Source organism: Euprymna scolopes, chromosome 34, assembly GCF_053919585.1.
Source record: "Euprymna scolopes isolate OS-2025 chromosome 34, ASM5391958v1, whole genome shotgun sequence".
Taxonomy (NCBI): domain Eukaryota; kingdom Metazoa; phylum Mollusca; class Cephalopoda; order Sepiida; family Sepiolidae; genus Euprymna; species Euprymna scolopes.
The window spans coordinates 79,388,145-79,412,273 of NC_136515.1; the positions used below are offsets into that span (position 1 = coordinate 79,388,145).

The following is a 24,129-nucleotide window of genomic DNA, read 5'->3' on the forward strand; positions in this document are numbered from 1 at the left end:
TTATACCATCCCTATTTAAGTTAAAACATACTTATCAAAGTATTATTATGTACATCTATATCAAAAACACTTGTAAACGTTTTTTTTTTTTAATTTTTAATTTTTTTTATTTCCATACTTTGTGGACCAGACGCGTACGCAGACTCCACAATTTTAATGAATCATCATTATGCCAGATCAAACATACCCATTCCTTTGTCTCGATACATCTTCTATCATTATATGTGATCAGTTTCCTATAATAGTCAACCATATAGGAACCTATTCGTGACCAGATACACACACAGACGTTCAGCTTTATATATATATATATATATATATATATATATATATATATATATATAATATCTGTGTGTGTGTGTGTGTGTGTGTGTGTGTGTGTGTGTGTGTGTGTGTGTGTGTAAGAGAGCGAGAGGGGGGAGAAGGAGAGCTGGGCGGATTTGTAATATTATGAGCCAGGCGAGGTCATCTGAGACCGCTTTCTCGGTTAGTAAAATCACAACCACTTTAAAACTACAAAACAAGTGCGCCCTAGTTAATATTAGGAACGTTGTTATTCTCTCCTCTGTACATTCTATATCTCCTCAAAAAAAAAAAAAGCAAATTCAAAAGACTCACCCACTTTTAATGACTGGCGATTTGTCTCTTAGCATTTGACCCCCCCATCCCCACCCCCACACACAACACACTTTGCATCACTTTAATCTTTCGTTTGTTTTTCTTTTCTTTTTTTATAAACTTAAAAAAATATATGAATGCTGTTATTCATATTATTTAGATTCTTCGCCTACTGTTCTCATCTTGAGTGTTATTTTCACAATGTTTCTATTGATGTATCCTCCGATTTTCTTCAAGTATACCTTGTGAACTCGGGAATCTTTCTACGGTCACTTACTAAACAGACCTTACTACAGAATGTTAATACAATATGAGAACCGTTAATTATAAATAATAGTTAAAATTACAAGCATATATATATATATATATATATATATATATATATATATATATATATATATATATATATATATATATATATACAAACATATATCGCACGCGTATATATAGTCATCCGCATACAGTACTGTTTCGTTGCGTCACAACTCATCAGTGCGGCTAGACTAGCACTTTTCCCTAGCCGGGGATTGAACCTACAACCATCACGTTGATAGTTTGCAGTTCTAACCTCTGGCCCATGAGATCACTGCTCGCCAACGACTTCATCAAATGTCCATTCAAATAAACACTCGCCCACCGCTTTTACAGTGCTCGAGCTGTTTGTTTATTTACAAACAAACAGTGAGTTTCGCTTTATAGCCAATTTAATATATATATATATATATATATATATATATATATATATATATATATATATATATATATATATATATATATATTTGTGGGAACATGATGAGAATTAGCAGCGAACCGGATGTTAACGCATCCACCATGAGAGACAAAATGAAAACTCGTCTTTTGCACATGACTCCACGCATCGCTTCCGCTTGGGAAGAAAAAAATAAGATAACCACAAAATAATTATCGACCAATGGCAGAGCTCCGCGCCTAAAATTAACACCTCAAATATCACAGTCACTGGGAGCCAGTTTGCCACTATAAAACGAGGGATTGAAGGGAACCGAAAAGAAAAAAGAGGAGATTCGCCCTGCTGCGTCAGTGAACGCACGGACAGATTCTCCTACCCGATCTAAAGAGATGAAGAGGAGGAGGAAAAAGGAGACGAAGATGCCGGGCTACTAGCTGCTGATGAAAAAGTCACCCGCTTTCCAATTACAAGCTGGGACACGCATCACCGACAGCAGGATGACCGGCCTACCCCAACCATCTCCATCGTCCAAAAGATAAGTTACAGTTTACGAACATTCATTCCTTGTCAATTCATACATACCTACAAAAGGTTTACGAACATTCATTCCTTGTCAATTCATACATACCTACAAACAGTTTATGAACATTCATTCCTTGTTAAATTGTACATACCTGCAAACATTCTACGAACATTTCACCGTAATACAAACTGTCAAATATCTCCATCGGGCAATCCATTCTTCGTTAAATCACATTCCATCCTACGAACACTTTGCCTCTCCTAATACAAATTGTTGGTAGTAAATAAAATCGGTTCTCAACCTTCAATATTCGTCTGTCTTTAATTATATGGAGTCAGAATCTACAAACTTCCAACGTTGTTCATTTCATGTATTCTTTGTTGTGACCTCTATGGCATCCTTTCCCACCCCTAATCCTTTTTATAAATACCGAGGCCATATATTAGATTAAAGATATATAAAAGCAAAAACCAAGCTTGTTGATAGTGCTTAAGAAACAGTAGTCCGATATATTTCCAAATAGTATGAATTATCAATCCTCATCTAAAAATTTCAGAAAAAGAGTTTCTTTTATTATTTACTACCCGTGTGTTTGGAGGTGTGTGTTGAGCAAAAAAAAAAAAAGTTGTAATTGGCAGATAGGCTCGAACCTGTAACGCGAAAGAGAAAAAGAACGTGAACCCCCCCCCAAAAAAAAAACGTTGCATCTTTGCCATTGCGTCCCTCGCCAAATCAAAAGTGGCAAATGCTTAAATGAAGGCTAGTCAATCGAAAACAGGGAATGATTTTCGAAAATATCAGTGAAAAAAGCGACCCCTTCTTGTAGAAAATTGCTCAGTTGAGAGTGAAGGAATTAACGTTTTTAGCTAATTTTTCGATATTTGTCATCCGAAGGGTGGAGCTTAAAAACGATACTGATCTTGTGAACATCGGTCGTCTCTGTCAAAAGCTTTAGGCATACATACATACATACATACATTTAAACAGACAGGTGAGATTTATATTAATTTAATTCTCTTTTTTATTGCTTTGTGTTAAATAAAAAAATAAATATTTATGTCTTCAACCTCTGTCCGATCGACGAAATGTTGCATTCCTCTGTCTGTTCTACAAGTATTTTAATGGTTAATGCTCCAACGAACTACAAGCACTTTTACCCCCTCGAAGTAGATATCCCCAACAAGCCTGACAGGCGGCTAAGTCCCACCCCTAGACAGTAAAGATCCCTAGATGTAAGAAAGCCTTCTACTCCAATAGTTTTTTTCCCCAGAGCTGTTGGACTTTGGAACTCCCTTCCGGGATTCTGCTTTCCCAATTGTACTGACATGCAGAAGTTCATGTGTAACGTGAACAGATATCTTGCTGCTCAACTCCCTACATAATATCCCTGCAACTAATGTCCCTGATAGTAGTCCCCTACATCAAAGTGATACCGTGCCTTGTTTGGGGTGAAAATGGAATTTAAAAAAAATAATAAAAAAATGTAAAAAATAAAACTTTATTATTTTTTTTATTGTTTCATGATAAAACAAGAAATGTTAAAACTAAAAAACGTTTTTGAAATAAATTATTTCCATATTGTTTCGTATTTCGTTTCATGTTTAGCGAATTCCATTCCGTTCCATATTTTAGCTAAACCGTGTCCACTTCCGGCGTCATAAGTTTGGGACTGAATTTTTGGATTTAATCGTACAGAAATAGTATTTTTTTACTGAAATGTGCTGAAAAATTGTTGATAATTATTTCCCCCCCCCCTATAAGACGATATGCAATTCCAACAGCTATGTACCTAGAAAACGAAACTATTAAGCCTGACATAGCGATATAGAACAGGAAGGAGAAAGTAACAACCTTAGTAGAAGTTAGTGTCCTCGATGATGCTGGGTTAAACAGGACCGAGAGGAAAAAGATAATAAAATATCAAGGTCTTATGTTTGAATCTTAGAAAGGTCTCCATCATTTCAATAATTATAGGAGCTAATATACCCGATGAACCAAGTGCAACAGAGATACAAACAATTGCACTTAAAGGGATGGTTCAAATTTTTAAAAACTTAGTTTTAGAATGTCCCTCTATTTGCGGTTGTCAATCAATAATTGCTTTGACGACTTTAGATTTATATCTTTCACGAAAAACACCCGTCTAGCTGAATCCACTGAATCCACTGTGAAAAATTTCCCCCACTCTATATCTGTGCCTAAATCAAAACGCGGATTCCATGAACAAAGCTTCTTTCTTAGAACTGCACGCCTGTGGAACTCTGTTCCGTCTGCCTGCTTCCCTCCGGACTACAACTTGGATGTCTTCAAGTCTAATGTTAACAAATTCCTAATGAACCGCCCCCCTAATTAAACACTTCATCAAATCTCCTCACTAACGTAATGTACTTGCAATAACCCTTATCCCTGAGTGGCTTCCGGGCCTTGATAAGTGGTGATCACTGTGTAAAAAAAAAAAAAAAAAAAAAGATCTACTTTTTTTTTTTTTTTTACAAAGGGGTTACCACATCTCAAGGCCTGGAGGCCACTCGAGGATAAGGGTTAATGTGGGTATTGTAGTCATTGGGATAGTAGTGTAGTAATCGTTTGTGGGGGAAATTCGGTATAATCAGATTATTTGCGAGGATGGTTTAATAAGAACTTATCTATGTTGGATTTGAAAACGACAATGTTGTAGTCAGCTGGAAATCAGACCAGCAGAACAGAGTTCTATAGACAAGGAACTCTTTCTTTTTTTAATTTTTAATTGCATTTTCACCCCAAACAAGGCACAGTGCCACTTTGATGTAGGAGCCTATTATCTGGGACATAATTTTCAGTGATACTATGTAGGGAGTTGAGTAGCAAGATGTCTGTTTACATTACATTTGAACTTTTGCATGTTAGTACAGTCCAAAAATCAGGAACCCGAAAGGGAATTTCAAAGTCTAGCAGTCTGAAGGAAGAAACTATTAGAGTAGAAGGTTTTCTTACATCTAGGCATCTCTACTGTGTGGGGTGGGATTTTGGTGCTTGTCGAGTGGGGGACAAAAGCTTGTAGTTTGTCAGAGCACCTACCATTAAAATACTTGTAAAATAGGTAGAAGGATGTGATATTTCATTGATGGGATAGCGGTTGAAGCCTAGCTGATAGAGTGGAACTTATTAGGTTGGTGACTCTCTTTTGATATTTCCCCATGGAGCATTTCTGATGTGATCCCTGATGACATCTTAGTTAGTCTTATTGTAGTACCTTGTCATTTTGAGCGGAAGCTCTTCAACTTCGGGTCGAGAGTTTAGGATGATACCTATCATTATCACAGCGTGATCAGCATTCCCAAGAGAGCAATGAGCATTCGTTACACAATCCTCAGGAGCTGAGGTCAGAAATAGGTCCAGAAGTGAGGCTTGCTGGTCATGACGATCTTGGAAATGGATTGAAAACATTACTGTTTGTATCAAGGAATGGGATATAGAAAAGTTATATGTGATGCTACCAGCTATGTAAGTTCTAAGAAGCTTTGTTGATGGAATCCACATTTAGGTTTAGGGACCGATAGATAGTGGGGGAATTTATTGATAGTGCTTTTGGCTAGACAAGTGTTTTTTGTGAAAGATTGGCAAAGGCAGACCATAGATCGGAGCTCAGTCGATCACTTGTCATGAAAATAACCATAGAGCAGAGACAGACTCGCAATGTTTCTTCTGTGGGGAAAGAAGTTGCAGAGAAGAGAGAAGGGCATCGCCTACTAGATTACGAAGTCAGTTTTGAAATCTGTCAAGGCAGAGAAGGTATCACTGTCCTCTTATATAAGTCATCAAATTTTATTTATTCTGTTCAATCTTCTCATAATATTCATTATCATTCAACTTTCATTAACACTTATCCTCAAGTGGATTTTAGATTTGATAAGCTTTGACTTCTTAATGAATAATAAAGCAAAATCTACAGCATCTGGTATTCCGAAATAGTCACTGATTTTGGGGTAATAGAAATCAGTGTGTCAATGTGACTATATATATATATATATATATATATATATATATATATATATATATATACTAGCCTGGGTGCCCAGCGTTGCCCAGATGTTTGGAAGTGTGTGTTGAACAAAAAAAAAAAAAAGTAGTAGCAGGCAGGCAGGCAGGCAGGCAGGACCGAACCCGTACTGCAAAGGAGGAAAAGAAAGTGAAAAAAAAACGTGACGTCTTTGCTGTTGCGCCCATCGCCACACTGGAAGTGACGAATACTTAAATTAAGGTTAGTCAATCGAAAAGAGACAATGATTTTCGAAAATATCAATGAAAAAAGCGACTCCTCCCTGTAGAAAAGTGCCCAGCTGAGGGTGAAGGAATTAATGTTTTTAGCCAATGTTTTTATATTTATTGTCTGAAGGGTCAAGCTTCACAATGATACCAATCTCATGAAAATCTGTCGCCTCTGTCGAAAGTTTTAAGCATACATACATACATGATGATTGATGATCGAGTGCCACTCCCTCAGACACTTAAAGTCCATAAGCCCAAAAAGGATTTTTTTTTTTTAGTCCTACCGGTGAATTCACACGTTCAAGCAGGCATGATACTGAAGACGGTCATTGAGATCAATTATTACATGTTTCCAGCATTTCAAGCCTCCACACATCACAACTTTTCCATCGCCACAGGACCATTTTTATAGACAAATGCCTGAGGGAGTATCTATACAAACATGATGTTACAGAGTCTTAGCTTTGTACGACAGCTAAGACTCTCTCTCGGTTCAAAATATTAAGATCCAGCAACAAGCAAGAGCAAGATAGCCAGCAACAAGTTAAACTGCAGACCAGCTTAATGCGAGTACTGGTCTCCCGCTTTATGGTTTTTTATATCAGAGATTTGCTTCTCCTAGAAAGGTTGCCTTCACCACAGCTTACGGGAGCCCTCTCCACCCCAACACACACACAAACACACACGGTGCTAGTTGGCCGTTGACCCCAAAAAAGGGTCCATTCACCCTTTAGAAGGTCTTCTTTTTAATCCTTCAGGGAGACTAGCCACCCTCCTCATCAAACAAGTCTGGTGGGGGGAACAGTTTAGTCGCCGGTGACCCGACATACATACATACATACATACATACATTTAAACAGACAGGTGAGATTTATATTATAGATAACAACAGAGCCTATATAAAAGAATAACAGTATGTTGGTGAACAAAAATGGCTGCAGGAACAAACACATGATGCTGAATCTTCCATGAACCTTTTCTTCATGCAGCATTATATTGTCATGCATTTTTTTTTCTATCTGAGCAAAGAGTTTCTAATTTTTCTGAAGAGTATATGCATGAAAAAAGACAGTATTGACATAATAATAATAGTTTGTTTCTGCCTTACGAAACGGATCTGTAAAAAATGCACCAAAATTTTAACATGCTTGAAGAGTTGTTTTGCGTGAAAATATTTGGATCTTGGAATGTAATTATATATAATTAGTCATACATACATATATATATATATATATATAATAGTCATCCACATACTGACTGTTTTGCTGTATCACAGCTCTTTTTTTCAGCTGGACTAGCACCCATCCTGAACCAGAGTTTGAACCTGCAGTCATCTAATAAAATCGTTTACAACAGTGCTCAATCCAAGGAGTGGGGGGGGGGCTTAAATAGTCATCCACAGACAGACTATTTCGCTGTATCACTAGCACCCATCCCGAACCAGAGTTTGAATTCACACCCGTATAGATCAGAATAAAGAGATGTGCGCAGAAGGGCAAACTTCAATGGTATGGCCATGTTGAAAGAATGGTTGAGAGTTCTTGGGTTATTAGATGTAGAGCAATTGAAGTAGTACGAAGGAAGGTTTGCAAACAGCATCCTCAAATGTCTGTTTATATAAACATTTGACTGCCCTTTTTACAGTGCAGGTGAAATCGCTTATGACAGTGCTCTACCTAAAGGGGGGGGGTCTCGTAGTCAATTCCACCTTACACTTTTCGTTGGCTGCTTTTAAACCATGAAATAGTATGTCTTTTTAGCTCCTTACATCAAGTGGCTTCATGCATTGTCTGGGGTTAATTTCCATATAAAAAAAAAAAATTAAAATCGATATCAGGAATTTAGAAATAGGAAAAAGTTCATTTATATTATTAAAGATATATTTGCATGGGAAGAAATTGTGTAGAATCAACTATACAAATCAGTTTTAAATTGCTAGATATATATATATATATATATATATATATATATATATATATATATATATATATACAAAAGTGAGAATGTATGTGTATGAGGACACTTCTCAACCTATATACTCAACGAATTTTGTATCTACAGACTTGAAATTTGGTATATAGGATATTCAAACATGTGGAAAACGTTTTAATCTGTTTTCATCCAGGAGGAAGGGCTGCTAAGGGGTTAAAATCAGCAAATTGGTACGTGGGTGTCGTATCAAGCTGGTGTAATAGTAATCGCACGTGACTTAATATCTTAAGGTTTGGGTTTCGATCCCAGTTTGAGTATTTTTTTTTTTTTACTTACAAGAAGTGAACTGGTTAGGAAAAAAATAAAAAAATAATACCCGCGTGCACATGTCTTCCTTTCTTTCTTTCCATTTTTTTTATTTCCTTTTTTTTATATGAATTTAACGTTATGTTTAATACCTACGATATTTCTGTTTATAATTTTGCATTAATACATATATAATATTTATGCATATTTTACGACCGGGCAATGCCGGGCGGCTTGCTAGTACATCTATAAAAGTGAGAATGTGTGTGTGTGTGTGTGTGTGTGTGTGTGTGTGTGTGTGTGTGTGTGTGTGTAAGAGAGGACAACCCTTGATCTATATACTCAATGAATGTTTTATCTTTAGACTTGAAATTTTGTATATAGGGCATTCAGACATGTGGAAAACATTTTTAATTGGTTTTCATCCAGAAAAAAAGGGTTGCTAAGCGGTGAAAATTGAAAAATTGTTACTTGGCGGGGGGTGGGGGAGGTCATCGGATTTTTATGTTTGTCAACTGTTTCACAACTGGACATGCACGAATCATTCACATGACAGCTTCCTTATGTTAAGAATAATTAGGTTTACAAACACTTTATAAGGAACGTGGCAAGATAGTCTAATGGTTATCGTATTTGACTCACTGTCTTTAGGTTCTTGGTTTCGATCTCAGCTTGGATATTTTTATTTTACATACAAGAGGTGAACTGTTTAGAAAACACATAATACTTGCATGCACACGTCTCAGTTTCTGTATGAATTAAAATATGATATTTTTGTGTGTTTTATGACCAGGCAACATCAGGTGGCCTTGTCTGTTTGAGGAACAGACTCTATCAAATTTTTCTGTCAATTTTTCATCTACAGACTTGAAACTTGATACATAGAGTAGTTAGACCTGTGGGACAAATTCGATTTAGTCTAAGTAAAAATAGCTGCTAAGCGGTCAAAATTGAAAAAAATTGGAGCAGGCATAAGTCGAATAAACATGTTCTTTCTATGCATGCACAAATATACATTTACATCTTTAATAACGTTATTTTGTAAAGTTTTTGTAGATCAAACGGTAATGGATAAGGCAGAAGAGCTACTTTGGTTTTAACTCTTGCTGATGGCACTCAAGTTATATTTTTTGCGTTTTACTTTTCAAATATATATATATATATATATATATATATATATATATATATATATATATATATATTTCTGTGGAAATATATTTCATTTCCTTATAATATATACCAATCCTTATTTAAGAAGCTCAATGTAATTACAGTGCAATATAGTGAATAAATGACAAAAGACTATATTTCAAAGTTCATTATGTTGACCATCTTATGATTTATTCCTTTAATTCAGTTGACATTTACAATGCTTGACAGTATCTGTTTCGTAGCGCAACGAAACACAAAACAGATACTGTCAAGAATTGCAAATGTCAACTGAATTAAAGGAATAAATTATAAGATGATTAACATCATGAACTTTTGGAATATAGTTTTTTGTCATTTATTCATTATACCACTTGTTTTTGTCCATTTGATAAGTTCCAAATCTCTGCGACTATTGATCAGAATTTAACAAATGAAGGCTTGTTGGAAAGGTAATGACCTGAATTCTACTTCTCCAGTAGATATCTCACTCCTGGAGCAATTTTCTATCTATATAAAAGCCAAGTACGTCCAAGGATGGAGTACTGCTGCCTCTCATCAGCGTAGCTCGACTGTTTCTAGGGATCAAACTTCAGACCATGTTAACCAGAGGTAACTACCTCTCATCAGCGTAGTTCAACTGTTTCTAGGGATCGAACTTCAGACCATGTTTATATATATATATATATATATATATATAATATTTATTTCAAAACTATATATACATATTTCAAAGGCGTACCAGTGGTTTCATTGCATTGACTCAACCAGAGGAGGTGTAATAGAATCAGCGCAAATTCATCAGCGACTTTTTTTTAATGAATTTGCTCTAATTCCATTCAACCTCTTCTTGTTGATTCAACGCAATGAAACCACTGGTATGCCTTTGAAAATATAATTTTGAAATAAATATTGTATTTTCAGCGCTCACATTCACGATCGAGCACTTACTTGTATTTTTTTCATCACTTTCTGACACACTATATATATATAGAGATATATACATATATCTATATATATATATATATCTAAGTCTATCTGTTCCACTTTTCTTAGAAACTATTGGCACGATCTGGCTGAAATTTTGTAAGGATCTTTGTTATGATAAGGTGCAGTGAATTAGGTATTACAATATCCATTCAATGAAAGTTAGGGATTTACATGGATTAATAGGTATTAGTATTTAATGCAAAAATGAGCATAAACTTTACCATTTTTTTTCAACCATCTATTTGGCATAAAGCACTCATTCTAAGTCAACGGGCTATAACTTTTGCCCATTTTTAACGGGATAAAAAAAAGTCTAATATATATATATATATATATATATATATATATATATATATATATATATATATATACTTAATTTACTCACATAAAATTAATATACGAAAGTATAGATTTATGCGTAAACTTTAAGTATTTACTTCAAAAGTGCTCAATACGTAGGTAGAGCTAGTTAGTAATTTATAAATATATATGGCGATTTAGCTACACTGAATATTCCGCGTTTCATCCACTCTAGGACTCTTCAGGCTTATGTCTAAAGAGCCTGAAGAGTCCTAGAGTGGATGAAACGCGGAATATTCAGTGTAGCTTAATCGCCATATATATTTTATATATATATATATATATATATATATATATATAGTGAATTCACTTTATTGCTCTGTAATTACATTGAGCTTCTTAAATAAGGATTGGTATACATTATATATATATATATATATATATTTCTAAAGAAATATATATATATATATATATATATATATATATATATATATATATATATATATATATATATATGAAAATAATTAATTAACCTCGTGGTGTAAAGTATAAATATAACTAACCTGCGACCAGCACCAAAACAAGAATTCCAACGCGTCCCATCGTGTTAGAAAAAATGTAAACCCTCAAGACAACTTCAAACTGATGCAATTTTTCCGTTCTTTCTCTAGACAATGACTCGCTCGTTTGCAGCAATGGCTTTCAGTCTAGAGAAATCTCGTTTTTTTGTTGTTTTTTTTTTTTTTGTTCCAGTTTCCTAAGTGCGCTATTCATTCGTTCTTCTTTTATTGTGTTTTCTTGCAAATCCAGAACCACTTGCCTTATGAACCAATGATATCTCTTTATTCGAGTCACGTGTTATATTCTTGTGTTGACCCTCTTGAATTTTCTTAATCTGGGTCCATCATCATTTGATTATATGGAAGACAAGAAGTGATACAATCTCGATGTTTAACTATGTTTACATTACCCAATAAATTTGTACATCAGGCCACTTTTCTTAGGTGAAGTGCTTTCCAACACCCTGGAAAACCTCATCAGTATGCCCTGTATTTAAGAATTCAGGTGAAAAGTCATCTCCCTCTCAGTACAGACCAATAAGTCTCCTGTGTGTCATGAGTAAGTTGTTGGAATCCATATTACATAAAGAAGTAGTCAACCACCTCAACAGAAACAACCTTCTTAGTGACATGCAATATGGTTTCCGCTCTGCAAGATCTACAGCAGATGTGCTAACGGTTATATCACATAGGATTAGTGAATCTCTTGACAAAGGTTTCCTTTCCAGGGCAATTGCTCTTGACATATCGAAGGCCTTCGATAAGGTATGGCATAAGGGCCTACTTCACAAGATTACCAGCTACGGTATTACTGGAAATGTTTTCTCAATCATTAAATCATTTCTCTCTGATAGGTTCATAAGAGTAGTGGTTGATGGGCAGAAATCAGAGGCCCACAGTATTAATGCTGGAGTCCCCCAGGTGTCCATCCTGGGCCCAACTCTCTTCCTGATCTACATCAATGATCTCCCAAAACACATACTTAAATCATTCGTTCATATCTATGCTGATGACACGACCATCTATGGCAACACATCAAAGGCCGTAAATGACAAAGTTCTCTCTAATTCTCTCTCCTCTGATCTTGAGCACGTAGTACATTGGGAAAAGAGGTGGCTGGTTACTTTTAATGCATCTAAAACCAAGCTCCTATCTTTACATCATCAACGCTCTGATCCCCATCTGGCATCAATTGAAATGGATGGCTCTCGTCTTGGGGAAGCTCCATGTTTTGACAAGCTACTGGGTTTGTCCTTTACTCCTGATCTGAAATGGAACAAGTACATCAAATCTGTTGCCAGGGACTCTGGGAAAATGGTGGAATCCTTCTACCGCTCCAGAAGATATCTCACTACTGATGCAATTCTCTATCTGTATAAAAGCCAAGTACGTCCAAGGATGGAGTACTACTGCCACATCTGGGCAGGAGCTGTTAAAAACAGCCTATCCTGCCTTGACAGAGTACAAAATAGACTTTGTGGTTTGGTGGGGGATGCCCTTTTCTCTTCCCTGCAGCCTCTCTCCCACAGAAGAGACGTTGCGAGCCTGTCTTTGTTTTATCGTTATTTCCATAGCAAGTGCTCGTCTGAGCTCCAATCTCTCGTCCCCCCCCCTTGCCAATCTTTCACGAGAAACACCCGTCTGGCTGAAACTACTATCAATAATTTTCCCCACTCTTTATCTGTGCCTAAATCTAAAGTAGATTCCATGAGCAGAGCTTCTTTCTCAGAAGTGCACGATTGTCAAACTCTCTTCCGTTCGCCTGTTTCCCACCTGACTACAACTTGGACGTCTTCAAATCCAACATAAACAAATTCCTGACAAACCGCCCCCTTAAGTAAGACACTCCATCAAATCTCCAATACTAATGATTACTACAATACTCTCTCACTGATTACTGTACACGCAATAACCCTAATCCCTGAGTGGCCTCCGGGCCTTGATAAGTGGTGACCGCCATGTAAAAAAAAAAGGACTAAATTTTAAATAAGATGTAGACTCAGAATATTCAGGACTAAGATCATCTTTCACCCAAATTCAAATTATCTCTCTTGAATCATACTAGCCAACAAGAGAATGTACTCTCTACTTCTGGAAAACAAAATTATGTCTAAATTCACCAACATCCTAATTTAGAACCAAGTCTCTTTCTCGCCAATTTTTACCTTTCTTTCCTTTTAACATTCTATCTCTCCTTCTCTCTCAATGTATATGTTGCAATGTTTTTGATATAGTGAGAAGTGTATGATCACCGAAAATTTCACTATTATTATATCCTTCTTTCCTTCTATTTATATTGTGGCTCTATATCTCAGTACCACGGTTTCTAACACACTCTACAGCATGGCTGAGTGGTGATTTGGCCATGAACGTCAAGAATGTAAAGATACAAAGAAATGCATTCCTAGAATTTCCTTTCTAGATCACCCTCTTTTCTATCTGGACCGTCCTGAGGTGAGCACACATATTTCTGTCTCTGCGTAAATGGGGAGGGGAGCACCCCCTCCCTCAACTCTAGTTAGGGTAGGTTAGTTAGTTTTGAAGAGCCTATTGCCTATGTTTAATTGTAAATTTACTTATAATTTGTATATTGTATTGTAATAATTTGTATATTGTATTGTAATAATTTGTATATTGTATTGTATTAGGGAGGAATGTGGCACTATATCTCAGTTCCACGGTTTCTAACACACTCTACAACATGGCCGAGTGGTGATTTTGCCATGAGCGTAGAGATACAAAGAAATGCATTCCCAGAATCCCTTTCTAGATCGACCTTTTTTCTGTCCAGGCCGTCATGAGGTGAGCACACATATTTCTGTCTCTCCGTAAATGGGGGTGGGGAAGCACCTCCTTCCTTCAACACTAGTTAGGGTATTATGTTAGTTTTGAAAAGTCTATTGCCTTGGTTTAATTGTAAAAAATAATTATTATGTGTATATTGTATTGCAATATATTTTTGTAAAATAAATAGTTAAGATTACACAATATATATTACAATTGTGTCGTGTGTCGTTTTTTTTTTTTTTTGTGTCTGTCATAAATGCCTTCATTGAAGAACGAGACGGGCATGAGGAAAAGGAAGATTCCAACCCGAATTCCACTAGGGGTCCAGACGTTTCCTGGGAGAAGAAGGAGCCACACAGCCACATCCAACATCGCAGGTATGTTTTTCTTCTTAAAGACCCTAATGACTGGCCATCTTCGCATCTTCATGAGACCACTTCTAAGACAGTATATTACATGTGTAGGTCATACACCAGTGACTGGCTGATCGTGTTATACACCGATGTAATCCTGGCCAGTGTAACGTAAAATATTCCCCTGTAAAAATTCTTATTTTTATCTATTACAAAAGGAAAACTATTTTTAAGATCGTAAAGCCCAAACATCAGCTTTTTTAAAGAGTGCTAAAGCGATAATATCGGTTATAAATTGATAATGATTTGTCAACACTGAGAAGGAGATAGTGTTTGTTTTTATTTAGCTGAGTAGAGAATTTCATGACATTAAGTTAGGAAGAAAATAAATTCGGTTTTATTATGAAAGTAGCCGGGCCCATGTACCGGCGTTGCCCGCTGGAAATATGCCCCCACCCCACATATAAAAGAAAACAATTTAAGTAATGTTGTTAGTTGTAGTCACTTCCCGCCCATTATAATCATGGCCAAAATGAATGTACTGTGGCGATGTACGGATACATTTCATATATATTTATATATTGAAGTGTATATCTTCCAAATAATAGCGACTATTTTAATATGATTTGTTTCATAAAATAATCTGTCGCTACATTTTTACACGGATTTCACTCGTTTTCTTTACATATATATTGTCATAAACCCCTTTTCTTCTTACAGACCCTAATGACTGGCCATCTTCACATCTTCATGAGACCACTTCTAAGACATTTAGTATAACACGTGTGTCGGTGTGTGTAAGGGTGTTAGTTGAGCAAAAAATAAAAATAAAAATTGCGAGCGCAAAAAAAAAAAAAAATAGGAGTAGTAAGCAGGCTCGAACCCATAACACGCCAGAGTAAAAAGAGGTGAAAAAAAAAAAAAAATAGGAGTAGTAAGCAGGCTCGAACCCATAACACGCCAGAGTAAAAAGAGGTGAAAAAAAAAAAAAAATAGGAGTAGTAAGCAGGCTCGAACCCATAACACGCCAGAGTAAAAAGAGGTGAAAAAAAAAAAAAAATAGGAGTAGTAAGCAGGCTCGAACCCATAACACGCCAGAGTAAAAAGAGGTGAAAAAAAAAAAAAAATAGGAGTAGTAAGCAGGCTCGAACCCATAACACGCCAGAGTAAAAAGAGGTGAAAAAAAAAAAAAAATAGGAGTAGTAAGCAGGCTCGAACCCATAACACGCCAGAGTAAAAAGAGGTGAAAAAAAAAAAAAAATAGGAGTAGTAAGCAGGCTCGAACCCATAACACGCCAGAGTAAAAAGAGGTGAAAAAAAAAAAAAAAATAGGAGTAGTAAGCAGGCTCGAACCCATAACACGCCAGAGTAAAAAGAGGTGAAAAAAAAAAAAAAATAGGAGTAGTAAGCAGGCTCGAACCCATAACACGCCAGAGTAAAAAGAGGTGAAAAAAAAAAAAAATAGGAGTAGTAAGCAGGCTCGAACCCATAACACGCCAGAGTAAAAAGAGGTGAAAAAAAAAAAAAAATAGGAGTAGTAAGCAGGCTCGAACCCATAACACGCCAGAGTAAAAAGAGGTGAAAAAAAAAAAAAAATAGGAGTAGTAAGCAGGCTCGAACCCATAACACGCCAGAGTAAAAAGAGGTGAAAAAAAAAAAAAAAATAGGAGTAGTAAGCAGGCTCGAACCCATAACACGCCAGAGTAAAAAGAGGTGAAAAAAAAAAAAAAATAGGAGTAGTAAGCAGGCTCGAACCCATAACACGCCAGAGTAAAAAGAGGTGAAAAAAAAAAAAAAATAGGAGTAGTAAGCAGGCTCGAACCCATAACACGCCAGAGTAAAAAGAGGTGAAAAAAAAAAAAAAAATAGGAGTAGTAAGCAGGCTCGAACCCATAACACGCCAGAGTAAAAAGAGGTGAAAAAAAAAAAAAAATAGGAGTAGTAAGCAGGCTCGAACCCATAACACGCCAGAGTAAAAAGAGGTGAAAAAAAAAAAAAAATAGGAGTAGTAAGCAGGCTCGAACCCATAACACGCCAGAGTAAAAAGAGGTGAAAAAAAAAAAAAAATAGGAGTAGTAAGCAGGCTCGAACCCATAACACGCCAGAGTAAAAAGAGGTGAAAAAAAAAAAAAAATAGGAGTAGTAAGCAGGCTCGAACCCATAACACGCCAGAGTAAAAAGAGGTGAAAAAAAAAAAAAAATAGGAGTAGTAAGCAGGCTCGAACCCATAACACGCCAGAGTAAAAAGAGGTGAAAAAAAAAAAAAAAATAGGAGTAGTAAGCAGGCTCGAACCCATAACACGCCAGAGTAAAAAGAGGTGAAAAAAAAAAAAAAATAGGAGTAGTAAGCAGGCTCGAACCCATAACACGCCAGAGTAAAAAGAGGTGAAAAAAAAAAAAAAAAATAGGAGTAGTAAGCAGGCTCGAACCCATAACACGCCAGAGTAAAAAGAGGTGAAAAAAAAAAAAAAAATAGGAGTAGTAAGCAGGCTCGAACCCATAACACGCCAGAGTAAAAAGAGGTGAAAAAAAAAAAAAAATAGGAGTAGTAAGCAGGCTCGAACCCATAACACGCCAGAGTAAAAAGAGGTGAAAAAAAAAAAAAAATAGGAGTAGTAAGCAGGCTCGAACCCATAACACGCCAGAGTAAAAAGAGGTGAAAAAAAAAAAAAAAATAGGAGTAGTAAGCAGGCTCGAACCCATAACACGCCAGAGTAAAAAGAGGTGAAAAAAAAAAAAAAATAGGAGTAGTAAGCAGGCTCGAACCCATAACACGCCAGAGTAAAAAGAGGTGAAAAAAAAAAAAAAATAGGAGTAGTAAGCAGGCTCGAACCCATAACACGCCAGAGTAAAAAGAGGTGAAAAAAAAAAAAAAATAGGAGTAGTAAGCAGGCTCGAACCCATAACACGCCAGAGTAAAAAGAGGTGAAAAAAAAAAAAAAATAGGAGTAGTAAGCAGGCTCGAACCCATAACACGCCAGAGTAAAAAGAGGTGAAAAAAAAAAAAAAATAGGAGTAGTAAGCAGGCTCGAACCCATAACACGCCAGAGTAAAAAGAGGTGAAAAAAAAAAAAAAATAGGAGTAGTAAGCAGGCTCGAACCCATAACACGCCAGAGTAAAAAGAGGTGAAAAAAAAAAAAAAATAGGAGTAGTAAGCAGGCTCGAACCCATAACACGCCAGAGTAAAAAGAGGTGAAAAAAAAAAAAAAATAGGAGTAGTAAGCAGGCTCGAACCCATAACACGCCAGAGTAAAAAGAGGTGAAAAAAAAAAAAAATAGGAGTAGTAAGCAGGCTCGAACCCATAACACGCCAGAGTAAAAAGAGGTGAAAAAAAAAAAAAATAGGAGTAGTAAGCAGGCTCGAACCCATAACACGCCAGAGTAAAAAGAGGTGAAAAAAAAAAAAAAATAGGAGTAGTAAGCAGGCTCGAACCCATAACACGCCAGAGTAAAAAGAGGTGAAAAAAAAAAAAAAATAGGAGTAGTAAGCAGGCTCGAACCCATAACACGCCAGAGTAAAAAGAGGTGAAAAAAAAAAAAAAATAGGAGTAGTAAGCAGGCTCGAACCCATAACACGCCAGAGTAAAAAGAGGTGAAAAAAAAAAAAAAATAGGAGTAGTAAGCAGGCTCGAACCCATAACACGCCAGAGTAAAAAGAGGTGAAAAAAAAAAAAAAATAGGAGTAGTAAGCAGGCTCGAACCCATAACACGCCAGAGTAAAAAGAGGTGAAAAAAAAAAAAAAATAGGAGTAGTAAGCAGGCTCGAACCCATAACACGCCAGAGTAAAAAGAGGTGAAAAAAAAAAAAAAATAGGAGTAGTAAGCAGGCTCGAACCCATAACACGCCAGAGTAAAAAGAGGTGAAAAAAAAAAAAAAATAGGAGTAGTAAGCAGGCTCGAACCCATAACACGCCAGAGTAAAAAGAGGTGAAAAAAAAAAAAAAATAGGAGTAGTAAGCAGGCTCGAACCCATAACACGCCAGAGTAAAAAGAGGTGAAAAAAAAAAAAAAATAGGAGTAGTAAGCAGGCTCGAACCCATAACACGCCAGAGTAAAAAGAGGTGAAAAAAAAAAAAAAAATAGGAGTAGTAAGCAGGCTCGAACCCATAACACGCCAGAGTAAAAAGAGGTGAAAAAAAAAAAAAAAATAGGAGTAGTAAGCAGGCTCGAACCCATAACACGCCAGAGTAAAAAGAGGTGAAAAAAAAAAAAAAAATAGGAGTAGTAAGCAGGCTCGAACCCATAACACGCCAGAGTAAAAAGAGGTGAAAAAAAAAAAAAAAATAGGAGTAGTAAGCAGGCTCGAACCCATAACACGCCAGAGTAAAAAGAGGTGAAAAAAAAAAAAAAAAACGCTCCTATCGATGAGCCTACCATGATTAAAATAACGCCTTTTATGCGGCGGTGTTTATGCGAGCTTTGAATGACTTGCAAAAAATATCAGTGAAAAAACCGACTCTCTCTGTAAAAAAGCTGCCTAGTTGAGAGTGAAGGAATTAATATTTTTGGCCAATTTTTCGATATTTGTTGTCCGAAGCTTCAAAACGATACCAATCTCGTTAAAATTTGTTGCCTATGTCGAAAGTTTTAGGCAGACATACAAACATACATTCAAACATACGTACATACATACATTTAAACAGACAGGTGAGATTTATATTATGAAAGAAGATTTACCTTGCCATCCTTCCCTCTCAATCACTCCTTCTCTTGTTACTCACACCTTTACATTTTACTTTCTCTCTCTCTCACTCTCTCTCTCTCTCTCTCTCTCTCTCTTTCTCTATATCTGTCTTATTCTCTCTCTCTTTCCGTCTCTCTTTTTCTCTTTCACACTTCCTCATTCACCCTGTGTCTCACTCTCCCATATTCCCATTTCTCAATCTCTGATCTTTTCTCCTTCTTTCTCTATATACCTCCCTTTTTGATCCCCCGACAAAACGAGGGTGAACCTGTAAATTTCCCCTTGTCCGTTCGTCCGTTTGTTTGTCCGCACTTTCTTTAATAACTACGCATTGGAATTTTTTAAAATTTTGCACAAACATTAAACATGATATGAGTAAATATGTAAGAGAACGGATTTTCCAGGAAAATTTCGGTTGCCCCCCCCCCCAGGGGTGTCTTTCGTGTTAAAATAGCTAAAATTGACACTTTTGTGCTTATTAAAAAAAAAATTGATGCATTAGACTTTTATAAAACTTTCTGAAAAGTTGTAACATTTCTGTATAATTTTGTTTGTCTATACTTTGTGATAACTCTTGGGTGTGCCTCAGGGTCTCTTTTAGGGCTAATAAAAACACTCCATTTTGGGGACTATTTTACCATATTTGTCCAAAATTTTCTGAGTATGTCTATTTAGCAGTTTTGCATGGTGCTGAAACTCAAATTTAAATATATATATAAAGACTTTTGGGGCTAAATGGTGAGGCAAATGATGGACTTAGTCATTTCTTTTTTTTTTTTTTTTGCATGGTGAAGAACTCAAATTTACATATATTAAGGCCTCAACTTGCACCATTTGTTCATTTTCATCAAGATTTGACGTGCCCTGGGGACTTTTGGGGATAAATGCGGCGGGGGGTGGGGGTGCAAATGCTGAACTTAGTCATTTTTTTACGCCTCGTTCACTAGGAATCATGCATGCTTCACTTGTTTTTCTTTGGCACTGTCTTCTTTTTTTCTTTATCTCTCTTAGCCTCTTTTTTCTATTTTTCTCTCTCCCCCCCTTCTCTCGCTCCCTTTGATATTTTAAAAAAGAATTATCTTAAAACTATACTTTAAAAACAGGAAAAAGTTATAACCCGTTGATCTAAAATTAGTACCCTATGCCAAAATTGATGGTTGAATATGGTTACATTTGTGCTCAGCTTTTTTATTTCATGTCAGTCTCTTACTGTGTATCGAACGGATACTATAATCCTAAGTTCGCTGCACTTTAGCACGACAACAGTCCATACAAAATTTTCAGCCAGATCGACTCAGTAGTTTCTGAGAGAAAGTGAAACGGACAGACAGACATACAGACTGAGATATGAATAAATGACTTTATCTACAGAATTGTATTGATTCTCTCTCACCCTTTCTCTTCTTAAATTCTCGTGTCTCTCTTATTGCTCCCTCCTCTCAATCTCTCTCTTTCTCTCTCTCAATCTCTCTCTCTCTCTCTCTCTCTCTCTCTCTCTCTCTCTCTCTCTCTCTCTCTTTTAGAACTCATTCACTCTAACTTACGTTCTGTATTAACACCTCTCTATCTTCCTAATTTTTATCACTTTTTTTCTTATTTTCTATATATCTCTCTCTCTTTTCCTTGAACACACGCGCGCGCGCACACACACACTTCTTTGCTTACTCGCTTTTCTCCTCCCTCCCCCCCCTCTCTCTCTCTCTCTCTCTCTCTCTCTCTCTCTCTCTCTCTCTCTCTTACTTGGTGTATTTCCATTGCACTATACTCTTATCTCTGATCCTTTCTCTCTCGTTTTTCCTTCTTTCTCATCCCTCTATCTCTCCCATCCGTCTCTCTTTCTCTCTCACATCCACTTCCTTAGTCTCTTTCTTATGTCTTGTATTTTTATTTCCTTATATCTCTTTACCTTCGTCTTCCTCTATATCTCCCTCTCTCACCCATCTGTCTGTCTGCCTCTCTCTCTTTCTCTTACATACACATACACATTTCCTTAGTCTCTCTCTCTCTCTCTCTCTCTCTCTCTCTCTCTCTCTCTCTCTCTCTCACACACACATTGCCAATCTCTGATCTCCTTCTCTCGCTTTTTCTCTCTTCCTTCATATCTCTCTTATCCTCCCCCTTCTCTCTCTTGTTCGTATGACTTTCAATAATCTGGAAATTGGATGCTTAATCGATAAATTTTCATCGAATGCATTCAACCATATAAATGTCAGTGGGTGAGACGCGATGTCACATTCATCCGCCAAATCATGCAATTAATTTGCATAATTGTCTACATAAGCTCTAGGAATATAAAAACTATTGAGCTATCAACCCAAACTTTATATAAATATTAAATTATATATATATATATATATATATATATATATATATATATATATATATATATATATATATTTATATATATATATATATATATATATTATATATATATATATATATATATTATATAAATATTAAGATTAATATTAATGTCATTGGCTAAAAACATTAATTCCTTCACCCTCAGCTGGGCACTTTTCTACAGGGAGGAGTCGCTTTTTTCATTGATATTTTCGAAAGTCATTGTCTCTTTTCGATTGACTAGCCTTAATTTAAATATTCGTCACTTCCAGTGTGGCGATGGGCGCAACAGCAAAGACGTCACGTTTTTTTTTCACTTTCTTTTCCTCCTTTGCAGTACGGGTTCGATCATGCCTGCCTGCCTGCCTTCTACTACTTTTTTTTTTTTTTTTTGTTTAACACACACTTCCAAATATCTGGGCAACGCTGGGCACCCAGGCTAGTATATATATATATATATATATATATATATATATACAGTCACATTGACACACTGATTTCTATTACCCCGGTCAATAAAAAATCAGTGACTCTTTCGGAATACCAGATGCTGTATGATTTTGCTTTATTATTCATTAAGAAGTCAAAGCTTATCAAATCTAAAATCCACTTGAGGATAAGTGTTAATGAAAGTTGAATGATAATGAATATTATGAGAAGATTGAACATAATGAATAGAATAAATAAAATTTGATGACTTGTATAAGAGGACAGTGATACCTTCTCTGCCTTGACAGATTTCAAAACTGACTTCGTAATCTAGTAGGCGATGCCCTTCTCTCTTCTCTGCAACTTCTTTCCCCACAGAAGAAACATTGCGAGTCTGTCTCTGCTCTATGGCTATTTTCATGACAAGTGATCGACTGAGCTCCGATCTATGGTCTGCCTTTGCCAATCTTTCACAAAAAACGCTTGTCTAGCCAAAAGCACTATCAATAAATTCCCCCACTATCTATCGGTGCCTAAACCCAAATGTGGATTCCATCAACAAAGCTTCTTAGAACTTACATAGCTGGTAGCATCACATATAACTTTTCTATATCCCATTCCTTGATACAAACAGTAATGTTTTCAATCCATTTCCAAGATCATCATGACCAGCAAGCCTCACTTCTGGACCTATTTCTGACCTCAGCTCCTGAGGATTGTGTAACGAATGCTCATTGCTCTCTTGGGAATGCTGATCACGCTGTGATAATGATAGGTATCATCCTAAACTCTCGACCCGAAGTTGAAGAGCTACCGCTTATACCGTAGCTGGAAATCTTGTGAAGTAGACCCTTATGCCATACTTTGTCAAAGGCCTTTGATATGTCAAGAGCAATTGCCCTAGAAAAGAAGCCTTTGTCAAGAGATTCACTAATCCTGTGAGATATAACCGTCAGCACATCTGCGGTAGATCTTGCAGAGTGGAAACCACATTGTGTGTCACTAAGAAGGTTATTCCTGCTGAGGTGGTTGACTATTTCTCTATTTAATATGGATTCCAGCAACTTACTCATAACACACAGGAGACTTATTGGTCTGTACTGAGAGGGAGATGACTTATCACCTGAATTCTTAAATACAGGGCAAACTGATGAGGTCTTCCAGGGAGTCGGAAAGCCCTTCTCCTTAATGCAGCGCTTAAATAGTTTCGTAAGTATGGGAGCAAGTTCTGGTTGAAGCTTTTTTAACACTATAATTGGGATGCCATCAGGGCCAGTTGCTTTACTGGAATCTAGGTTCTTGATTAGCTTGGCAACCTCATGCACGGATATTTGCAACAAATTTATCATTTGACAAAGAATACAAGTATATCTGTATAGAGTTTAACCCGGATATAAGAGACTCTAATATAAGAAAAGCAGATGGGAGAGAGATTTTTTTCTCGTCCTAAATTAGAGCATGTGTTAATGTACAATGTGACCTGGATATAAGAGAGGTACGGGGCGTGAAGAAAAGGTATCTTATATCCGGGTTACACTGTATTAAATCCGTAATTCCTGTCTTTTTGTTCACAATGATGTCGATGACATCATATCATTGTGCAAATATCATTATGGCTTGGCTTTGCGAACAAAGATCTCGGCTTATCCACATTTTCTGCATGCATGCTTGTGGTTGATGAGTCTAATGGGTGATAAGCAGGCTTGCCCGCGACAGCTGCAGATTAGGTACCGGTCTGGGTTTGGGGCTGGGGCTAGTTGGCGTTCCTTCTTCCTGCGTCTTCTCTCCTCCAGACAACTCTGCCGAGACTCCACTGGCTGGATCATGTCCACCGGATGGATGACAGCTGTATCCCAAAAGGGCGTCTTATATGGCGAACTAGCAACCGGAGATTGTCTGGGTCTCTGCTACAAGGATATACGCAACCTGAAACTGACTGGCATCAACCTGGGCAGCTGGGAGCAGCTGGAAGCAGCTGGGAGCGGTTAGCAGACGACCACAGCGCCTGGCAAGGTGCTGTACAGCAGGGAGTTGGGAGAAGAGAGTGTTACATTATCGTATTTAGTCTAGAGGTAAAACACAGCAAACATATATATTCAAAATGAAAGAAAAAGAGTAAAAGAAAAAGAGAGTGGAGAAAAAAAAAAAGGAAATTTATTGAAAATAGAAAAGAAAACTATTTACGGGCACAAAATGG

At 36.6% G+C, this 24,129-nt stretch overlaps 1 long non-coding RNA gene across 2 annotated transcripts in view; it reads right to left on the minus strand.

The window, feature by feature from the left end:
- LOC145259304 (uncharacterized) overlaps positions 1 to 24,129 on the minus strand; it is a 58,237-nt gene that overhangs the window by 15,377 nt on the left and 18,731 nt on the right. Inside the window, exon 1 of one of the 2 annotated variants that reach the window (XR_013864154.1) lies at positions 11,339 to 11,589. The exons of the other annotated variant lie outside the window; for it this stretch is intronic. This is a non-coding gene — a long non-coding RNA (uncharacterized LOC145259304). Of the gene's footprint in view, positions 1 to 11,338; positions 11,590 to 24,129 lie in introns of those variants that run through there. 2 annotated transcript variants of the gene reach the window in all.